Source organism: Bactrocera tryoni, chromosome 5 (genome assembly GCF_016617805.1).
Source record: "Bactrocera tryoni isolate S06 chromosome 5, CSIRO_BtryS06_freeze2, whole genome shotgun sequence".
NCBI classification, from domain to species: domain Eukaryota; kingdom Metazoa; phylum Arthropoda; class Insecta; order Diptera; family Tephritidae; genus Bactrocera; species Bactrocera tryoni.
In genome coordinates, this window is record NC_052503.1 from 80,294,667 (window position 1) to 80,305,779 (window position 11,113).

Genomic DNA, 11,113 nt, shown 5'->3' on the forward strand with positions numbered 1-11,113 from the left:
AGAGGCTCGTTGCATTGGGCATAACGGGTGCTCCAAGAACCAATCCAATGGCGACTCTTGAACTAGTACTAAACTTGCCATCTATAGACATCTTCGCAGAAAACGAAGCAGCAAAATCGGCGGGCCGACGACTTGCTGTAGGAGAATTTATATATACAAACTTCGGGCACATTTCAGTTAGTAATGGCGGTTCGGCAAGTATCGACTACATGATCCCACTTTTTAATTGGGAAGGAAGGTGGAGGATAAACTCAGAAAAAGACGGTTGGCGCATATATATGGATGGCTCGGAAATGGAGGGCGGAGTTGGTGCGCGGATAAACTGTCCAGAGTTAGGCATAAGTCAGCCTTTTAAGTTACCGAACAACCATGGTATATTTCAAGCCAAGTTCTTCGCTATTGGGACATATACAGGCAACTCCAGAGTCAACATATACGTAGACAGCCAAGCAGCAGTCAAATAAGTAACCTCGTATCACATATCTGCCAGAAGTGTCTTGAAAAGCAGAGCAGCAGTGGAGAGTGTCACCAAAAACAAGCGCATTCACTTCGACGGGGTGCCAGGTCACAAAGGCATCGATTGCACTGAGTCAGCTTGCCGAGAGTGGCATGCATGTCCTTACAACAATCGTCTAGATTAGAATAGCATGACAAGGAAGGTTAAAATCCGATGCCGTATTGGGCTGACAGATCGAGATTACTGCAGGAATTGTCAGGAACAAAACGCCAGGGCAACAATGGAGCATCTCTTGTGCACTTGTCCCTCACTTGCAAGACAACGCTTGAATCGTTTGGGGGCCTTACAGTATGAAACATGGGTGTCGGTAGTGAGGCCGCAGCATGAATATTCCCTAGAACTACGTAGCGACACACCATTTTGCATCACTAAGGATCAAAACTGTTCCAAGCGTGGCTCACAACCTGCCTGATTAACCTAACGAAATATATCATTTTTAGCATAACAACAGATTACGACAGCGCATAGTTGCATTCAATTATTACACCAATGTACTGTATTGACGATATACTGATGATTGTAAGGTCGTTAAAAAGATTTTGAAAATAAACGTGTACACTTGGATGAAGCAAAAACACATTTTTCACATCCTGCAACAATAAGCAAAGCACCTTTGTCACGTTTTCAGACAAACAGACACACAAACGCCAGCACACATGTAACCACTCTGCCATGCAAAGCCGCAACAGCATCAATAATATAACAACAACAACAAACAGCACGCTCGACATGTGCTCCTTGCAGCTTAATCTGCCACTTGTTGTTGCCGCAGCGCTTATGTCATCTCGCGTAATTGCAAAAAGCAAGCAGCAAGCCAACAAACCAGCGAGCCAACAAGTCAGTAAGCCAAGCAGACCAAGCAAGGGTATGCAGTTTGCAGTTTGCAGCTTGTTTGGTAATAATTCTATGAATTTTATATTCTAACTACTCGCCAGCTTAGTCTTGCATACACATAGTGCATGTATGTATGTGCAACACCCACATTGCCACCACAATTTGACTGCTTTGAGCATATTTTGCATATGATTGCTGCTGACGTTGCATGCCACCGGCAACCGAACGGCGGCAATGCTCGTCGCACCGGCTCCTGTCTTCCTTTATGCATACGTTTGTGCAACAGCTCAGGTTGTTGTTGTTGCTACTGCTGCTGTCTGTTGGTGCAACAGCTCGCGTTGCTACATTTTTTATGCCACAAAGCCGCTTAGATGGCTGCAGGAAAAAATAAATTCCGCTAAAACTGTGGCAACATGCCGCGCACGCCATCGCCAGCGCTATTGCTATCGACAGCCAAAGCGAGGCGCGCGCTAATGAAATTATTTTTTCGTCACCTTGTCGAATGTGTCTTGTACACACACCCAAACACACACATGCATATGTGCATGTGGTTGTGCCTGTGTGTAGGATTTTAGTTTTTGTTGTCAGCGCTTTGACTTTTTAATGCTGCTGCTGCTGCTTTAGCAATAGTTGTTGTTGTTGTCAATTTGGTGCATTTCCTTCTTCTTCTTCTTTTTCTTCTTAACTATCTTGGCGGCTTCATTACTTTTGTCGTTATTAAGTTTGGTCGCTTTGAGATTTGCCTTTATACCCTTACTTTGATGGATTTTGTTTGTTGCACAAACATCGTTAACACTTTAAATAACGAATGACACACGTTGCATGGATGTAAAATGAAGCAGACAGCAACCGGTTGAGTTAATTTTCAGACCAAGCAGCAAAGACAGCTTCGAAAATTACGCTGTGCATTTCGCTTATGTGAGATGACGAACATAAAATAAAGGTAGATCTTCTATTTAAATATATTACTTGGTTGTAAAGGAGGGCGCACTTCAGCCATCATTAGACCCATTGTGTTGCCGGTTGGAAACCATTTAAGCCTTATGCAGCCACTGAGTTAGTGGATATGGTGAAAACCTGATTACTTTCCACGCCCAGGTTTTAAGTTGAAGCTTTTGGAACCCTCTCAACCGGCTCATAGTGGCATTCGCATACATAATGTTCCATTTTCTCACCATCCTCCGCGCATGCTCTACATTCTGCTTTTCCCATTTTCTGAAGTTGGGATCTTAAATTTAGCAGTCATGTAATGACCCCTGCAATGTTAATAAGCTCCCTTTTACGTAGCTCCTCATTGGGACCCTTAATGTGTCCAATTTCCTTAAGTCTGATGTTTCTGTCGGCAATGTGTACTGGAGCTACATGTAGAATGGTATTAATTGCCATCGTTGGTGTTGTACGTAATGCACCACCGATGTCAATGAGAGTCGCTCGTGTAACACATTCAAGATGTTTATCGAGTGTGGCTTTATCGTGCGCTCTACAGACCAATACAGCATACAACAGTATTGACTTAACTGCGGTTTCGTAAACCCAAAGCAGAATATTTGATGAGAGACCCCACCGTTTCCCAATAGTTCAATTACAGCAATATAGGAGTATAGTGCGTTCCTCACCCCCTCCTCAAAATACCTTTATATCAAGGATGAGGCCCAAGTACTTGTTCACGGTATTTCCTATATAATTCAATTCAAAGTTAAAAGCTTATCTCTTGAATAGGAAGGTAATAGATATTGTATAGTTTTAGGTGAAGAAAAGTCAGTTCGGCAACACAGAGAATTGTAATCTTGTAGTATGAACTTATGAAACGGGTTCGCAGGCAACAGTTTGAAACCCCAAAAAGTGTTTCTATCTAAAGTTTTTAAACAAAACTATTTAAACAAGAACAAAATTAGTAACAAAAACTGTCACTAGCTGTTTTCAAACCTAAAATTACAATAGCCGCTAAAAACAACCTTCAACTCAAAGCTCCAGCATGCATGGTTTTCTAGAGTAGTTTTAACCTTACAAAAGGTTACTTACTGTTTTAAATTTTTTAATCTGAAATTCTCATATTTATCATGCAAGCCTTCTTAGCTATCTACTGCCTTAACTAGCCGAACCCACTTGAGGACGCATTGCTATAATAAACCGCCACGTTTCAAAATGACCTTATGAAACATGTCTGCTGGCAGCACGACCTTCTACAATTAGGGCGCAGTGTGGCTATTAAAGCTGCCTCCTTGCTATCATCAATAAGCACAGGCTTCAAAAACTTTAATGATCTCATTGGACCCACATATTCGTATAACCAAGCCTACACTGCGTGCTGTAATTAACTTCGCCAAAATGATACATTAAAGCCTGTAAGCGCACACATACACACACAGAAGCCCGGCAAAGCTCCTGCCATTCATACCATTTAATTGCATTGAGCAAAGTTTTAACTGGCCGCTAATTCCCGACAGGTGCTTGTATTTAGTTGCCGTCGAGTGATTAATTTGAGTTATGAGTTTGTATAATAAATTTCTGCTCAACGCTCCGTTGATTGGCAGTTACTGTCTCAACTTGGCCGAAGTTGGCGGCTCCACTGGTTTTCGTGCCTACCGACGCGAGTTGCTACATTACACAGCCACGCTGCCGCCGAACTGGTGCATCTTCTAGATTTCCTTTTTGCTTTTTTTTATTTTCTTGTTACCCTTTGCTTCGCTTGGCATTTTCATAAATATGTATTTATGCCGCTTTAGCGCTCGACCCAAATCAAAACCTAATTTGAAAGGCTTAATTAAAAAATAAAGAAAATAAATTATAAAATTAAATAAATACCTTTTATTGAAAACACACCAACACACACACGCACACAACCAGGCGCATGAAATTGAATTCGCAGTCGCAGGCTTAGCCTCAACCTTTCTCATCCAGTTGACAGCCACTTGTCCACTTTGCATTGAGCGACTGTTGCACTGGTGGACAAGCGACGCAGGCGCGTACGGCGACTTCAGCAGTTAGCTGACGGCTGCTGCTTACTGCGTATGCGCTTAAATATGAAAACTACTTCTTTTCACAACTTCTCATTACTCTTTCTACTGCCCTTAATAATGCGGGTATTATACCGCAACTATATTGCCTGCCGCACTGCCCCGCCGTTGACCGCCACATAAACGCTCTCCGTTCGCGCATTACTTCCACTAGCCCCGCATTTGCATGAAACCGCTCCCAGACTTGCCCTTGCAGCCGGTCTTAACCAAGTGCCTGTCAGTCCATCCAGCTCTGGCTGTATCGGTCATTTGTGGCGTAAAAAATAGGGCGCCTGCACTCGTCTCACTCTGCCCCACATCTCCCACCACTTCACTACACTTCAATGCGCATTGAGACATAATTTTAATAAGTTTGCATGTCATTTAGGTTGTTTGTTTATGACGGCATGGCGTGGCGTGGCCATACGTTGCGGCGCGCTTGTCAAAGTAGGCGGAGTTTCACAAAAATACTTTGACTTCCCTTATTTACTACTTGCCGCACTCCACGCGTATCTGCAGCTTGTTAACATACCAACATGTCATGCCGGTTTACACACATATAACTTTTCGCCCTATTTTCTTGATACGCTAAAGAGGCTATTAATTTTGCATATAGATTGCTGGCCCAACCAGCTCGCAGCCATATCTGAAGGTTTTTCAATTATCAAGTGATGTGCATAGGTTTCTGTGAACTATATATTCCATGCTCGTCTACTTGATATTTTGACGCAAGTACTTCGTGTAGAAATGGCGTATTTCCTCATAACGGACAGCTGCCATTTTCTTTTGGTCATTAAGGGTTTAAAATTGAAGCGACTGCAGCTCCTGTCTCAGCCACCGAAGGCCGCCATTGCAAAGTATAAATGTGTTTATTCCCGCGTGTTTTATTGAACCGGTTAGGAATTACAGAGTTTGGCAGTTTATTGAAATAAAAGAGCTGGCCGAAGTTTCAGTTTATTTTACAAATATGTTTGTTGTGATTTCATCGAGACAGACACTTTGTATACAGGTGAAAAAAGAAAGCTATTTGCTAAAGCGGGATCCATTTCGAGGTTCTCTACTTTTTTAAAACTTTTTTAAAGAAGAAACACAGAAACATCATATTTAATGGGAAAGTTTATTATCGTTCGAAAGAACATCCTTTGGCATTCATTTTTTGAAGATTATCCATCCGTTGAGTCCAATTTTCGATGACTTGTTCGATTTTTTGCTCCAAGGCCTGAATCTCACCGCACTATTCTCTAATTAAATACATTGATTGTCGCGATGTGTGGGAATTGACGCAGTCTTGTTGTTCAATTTAAGATCTCGACGTGAAATGCGTCAAGTCGTTCCATACGTTAGTCCAAGTTGCTACGAACGGCGCCGAAACGACTCTCCACAGTCTTCATAATCTAAGCTCGCTCATAATCTACATTACAAATTTTTTGAGCATTTCCGCCTTACATAGAAACCATTAAAATTCACCCATATTTTCAATTTCAACTAACCTCATTAGTCAGTCCTATTTCACCTACAAAATCTTTCAATAAACTGGGTCAAACTTTCTTCTCTTCGGCGTATTTAAATTTATAAATTACGTTGCACACTGCAGCTGTCAATAAGTCTAACTATCTTCAAGCAATTTGCTCCTGCTAAAAATGACTTGAAGCTCCGAAGACTTCTTTAACAAAAATCTCAATTAATTTTTGGTGTTATGTTAGATAGAATATTCAAAATAAAAACAATTTTTTTGTTCAAAAGTTGGAGTAAACTGCATATACCTATGTACATATAGTAATGATTAATGTTCTGCGAGTTATGAGCACCCTGTGGGCACTCTAAAGAGGCGGTCTTAACTACCGTGTTAAAAAATTAGTAAAGCAATGTGTCTGTTCTTCGTATCGCATAGCAGACCACACAAGTAATGGAGAATACTTGTTAAAACCAGACACCATATTTTCCTTCAATACTTGAGGTAATTAAAACGAGCTTCAAATAAATTAAAGAAATAAAGGTATTCCGGCTTTCGGTTAGACTTCGTGCTATCAGCTCGTGAGCTAGTTTAAGGTTGGTGTAAGAAATTTTCAAATAAATATGGGAATACAAAGATCTTCACAATGGCTTCACAAAGGACTATATAGCAATGCACGTGCGATCTCTCTAGATCAGCCATCTAATTTAACCTAACCTAAGATCTTATCAATATCTACAAATCTATAGAATTTAATTTCTTTCTTGAAACCTGCCAAAAATTAAATAAGCACACATCTTAGAAAGGGCAAACTATTTGCCAATTTTTGAGGAATCTCAGAAATCTCTTCACTAAATTACGAAGCGCTTACTCTCCATAATAGTCGAGGCCGTCGAGGCAAACATGAATTAGAGTAATTTGTAAGCATATCTGGCTATTCATCTCAATTCAATAATCAACTCATCGCCGTAGATAGACAACTTGCAAATGTGTTCAGCAAACTAGCTTCGGGGTGCAAGCAAATAAGAGAATTGATATGCAAAGAGAGTGAGGAAAAATATAAATAGAATAGAAAATGCAGCGAACTAATAAAGAAGTAAATGCCGCATGCCAAATATGGCGATGTACATTTGTAAGCCTTTTTTGGAAATGCGGCGACACGACTTGTTGGCGCACTATGGGCGGAATTGAAATATGTATGAATAAATGGAATATATGTAAGTCTTAAACTTTTTTTGAAAAATCGGCCTGCTTGCTGGGGATTACGAAAACTACCTCAACACAGCCTCTGGAGGTTATTCTTGACATCTGGCCAATTCATATACTATACGAGTACAAGTGAGTCAATGCTTGCGGCTAGCCGGCTCATGATATCATATTCGACCTTGTTAATGAACTCAAATTAAGCTGGTAATGAGACCGAGAAAAGAAGACCCATCATTTTTATTTCATTATGTGATCGACAGTTTCAACGACGAAATCTATATATTCACCGACAGATCAAAAATTGACACAGGAAGATCATACACAAAATCCAGCTTCAAACTAAGTGACTACAATTCAGTCTTTCATAACGAAATTATTGACATAACAGAAGGTGTCAAGATGGAGACACAATTTCCCTAAGCTGTTCCAAGCCTTTCAGCTCTTTTAAGGGTTCCTTGAATGAAGGGGTTCTAGAGGAACACGTCAGGTGTTCGAACTCATGCTACACAGGGCATACCAAAGTTTGGGTGACAGGCCAAAAAGCTCCTACTTCTAGGCAAAATAGAGCTTCGAATGATGGAACTTATTAATTCCAAGTCGTTGGAGATCGGACAAAAATCGAAAAATTTAGGTTTAGGAAAATAATTGAAAAGGTTGAGGCAAAACAATTATTTTTCAATTGCTTTAGGAGCTTTTGCAATTCTCAGCCGGCTTAAAAATTCGCGCTAAGGCCTCTCTCATTATTAGCTAACTATTTTTGACTCGATAAAATCACATTTGTGCCACAGTAGAGCCGCTCGCCACATGCGTATAGTTGAGTTCTGGCAGTGACAGGTATTGACGGGCATTCAAGTTGCACTGATTCTTCTATAACTGCAGGACTGACGGTCTGATTGAAAGCAAGGGTGCACACGTGTGCTTGCCTACATACCTATATATCTACATTCAAGTGTGTATGTGTGTGTTTTAATAGGTGGTGTAGTACTTTGGCGCATTTATTACATTTGCATCTCCTCAAGGACTGCACTAAATTCGTTTTAGTACAGAATGACGTCCGGTGAGATGAACGCCAAAGAAAGCGCGTATGTATGTGGCATGCCACAAGCAGGCACAGGAGCGCAATTGTTGAGTTTATTGTGCTTTTTTTTGGCAGGACCGCCATATGCATACGTGTGCGTTGTTGTAAAAATCGGTGGCTGTGTTGCATTGTGCGAAAAGTTGGCTATTTGCTGAGTTGACTGCTGGCTGGTTAGTCGAATGAGTGGGGCTGTTTGAATGGTTGGTTGGCCGCTTGGATGGATGGATGGATTGCATATATTCAGTGTACTAGCGCGCATAATTTATTTCTCGTTGATGTTGTCGACTTGGACAGCATATCCGTACGCTACGCAGCCGCAACGGAGGCAAATGTATGCTTGGCTTGTTTCAACGCCTGCAGCCGCAGCTTTTACGTTGGTTTTGTTGCCGTTCGTGCAACCTTGATATGGATACGTGATGTTGAGTTGGCGAGTTAACGAAACGTGCTAGCAAACAGGCAGGCAGGCGGACAGTTGGACGGACGAAAAGGCAGGCGGACAGCCAAGCCATGCGAAGTGAAGTTAAGACAGTCCGACAGGCGGTTGGCAGGACGGCAAGCGGCACAAATCTTAAGCAAATAAAGCGTAAACGGGCTACATGATGGACGCGTCTCAGTGGGTTACTATACGCGCATATACTATATACTTATATATATTAGCGTTTGTCTTATAGCTATATCGTATATTTATCCCACCGTCAATGCGATCGGCTGGGCTCTGCGGCCAATCAATATAGATAAAACCGTTTCCCTTTCAAATAAACATTTTGCATGCCCTACTAGCGTTTAATAATGTACAGGCATACAGTGTTCAACAAAACTCTGCAGATCACGAAAAAAATTGCCGCTTTCTTTAGTCAGTGGACACTGGCAAAGTCTGACCTATTATACTCATCCCAATCGAGATTAGACTATATTCACTGTATATTTCCCAATTTAGTATATGAAGGTTATAATGCGTAAAAATTTCCGAAAAAATAGTTATGTCTAAGGCTCCAATATTTGATCAGCTGGTTTGAAATCTACCTATGACAAGTCTCGTTTTGAAAAAGTCGTCACTATCTTATCCCCGAGTATATTTATGACAAGAAATAGCTTGCCATTATAGTTTATCCGGAAATCAAGCGGTTCTAGATCTAAAATAGCGGAGTTCGTCGGCATTTTCAAACTAAATTGCTGAAGGAAAAAGTTATTAATATAGAATATTCCCAAAACTTGCAAAGACGTCTTCAATTGCACTTTCCACTTCCTCCTCTTAAACTTGTCTCTAGCTATTATTAGACGAAATAAATTAGTACATCCTCACTATTACCTAATTAGGTCTATACGGTTGAGTTTCTAGCATATTTTTTATTATGGAACTCTAGACTCGGTTCATTAGATCTTTTGCTTTAAGGCCTTGCAAAGTACTCATCTATTAGTACTATTATTCTCTAAAAGTAAAGGCACAAGGACTGGAAGTCAAGAACTCGTTTAAATAAAAGCTTAGTGGGGATCTCCTTGTCTTCAGAAACTTTTGCCATGCACTGTTTCCTTTGTGTTTCCTTCAGCCTAGGCGACTAACTTTCAACTGTGTCTGATAACTTTTCATAACTAAATTATATGCTCGCGTTCAAATCATTGTTTACTTAAAGCAGCAACAACGACAATCATATTTATATCACAATCCACATTTTTTTCGTTGCTTCGTTAACTACGGTCGTACAATTTGCGCGGCATACAAATTACTATGTCGGCGTATTGCCATTTTTCGTCAGTTCATTCGCGCAAAGTTAATAATGCCAAAGCCTGCACGGCATCTGTTGTATGCGGTATTACGGAGTGAACCCCATTTTTAGCTTAAAGCTGTGCTTTTCGTGTAGTCAAACAGAGATTTGCCATCAATATTGTTAACTACGCGGCTAGAGGTGCTGACGCTGACTGTATATGTGTGGCTATGTTTGGCTAGTTGTCGGTTGGTCTATAGCTACAGTAGTGTACGCTGAAATGAAGACGCTTATTTTAAATAATTTCAATTTAAAAATCGAGCAGCCGAGCAGTAATATTAATATAATAAATATTGTATTCAGCGCTCGCGCTCTAATTGTATGTCCAGCACTGTATTCAAAACAAGTAAATCTTCCATAGTTGACTTATCTGATTGACCGTTGTAATTTCGCACAATAGGAGTATATTTAAGTATTAAACACGTACACGAAGTCTATAAGGCCGACTAGTTGTTGATAGCAAAGCCATTAATTTTATTAGTTATTAAGAAAAAATATAAAATATTAGTACTTTTTGAAATTTTAATAGCAAAATATATCAGCCATTAATCTATACTCAATTAACCAAGTCGAGTCGAGCTCCGTTTTTATGTTCCCACACGAGGTTGCTCCTTTCGTTGCAATTACATTTTGACCAGGCAATTCCCAAAGCCAGCGACACAACCTCAGCTGGGAAGACCAAGCTTTAGAACAACAAAGCCCTAGGAGCCGATGGATTACCAGCGGAGCTGTTCAAAGCCCGTGGCGAAGAGCTAAAAAGGCACATGTACCAGCTGTTAAACACGATTTGGCCGGATGAATGTAATGTGAACATACTTTGCCTTATCCAAAAAGATGGCTAACCTGTAGTAAACGCTAAGTATCACGGGGATCATCCTTCTCAACAATGCATATAAAATTCTTTGGACAGTATTGTGTGAAGACTTAAGCCTATTGGAAATAAAATGATTTGACCTTATCAGCGTGGCTTTAGACCCTGCAAATACGCCTTAGACCTGATTTTTACGACACGTCAAATCCTGGAGAAGACCTTTGGCAAACAGATCGATACCCCGATCACCTTTATGTCGACTTCAAAGCAACTTTCGATAGCACTAATAAGAGTTGCAGTTGCTTCGACGTAACTCTCACAAACAGATGCAACTTTGGGAGCGGTTGGCAGTTGAGAAGCAGTTCCCTCCTGGACAAACAAAGAATACGCTCTATAAGTCTCTCATTATTACCGTCTGCTTGTGTATATGGCACAAAGACTTGGACAGGCCAAGA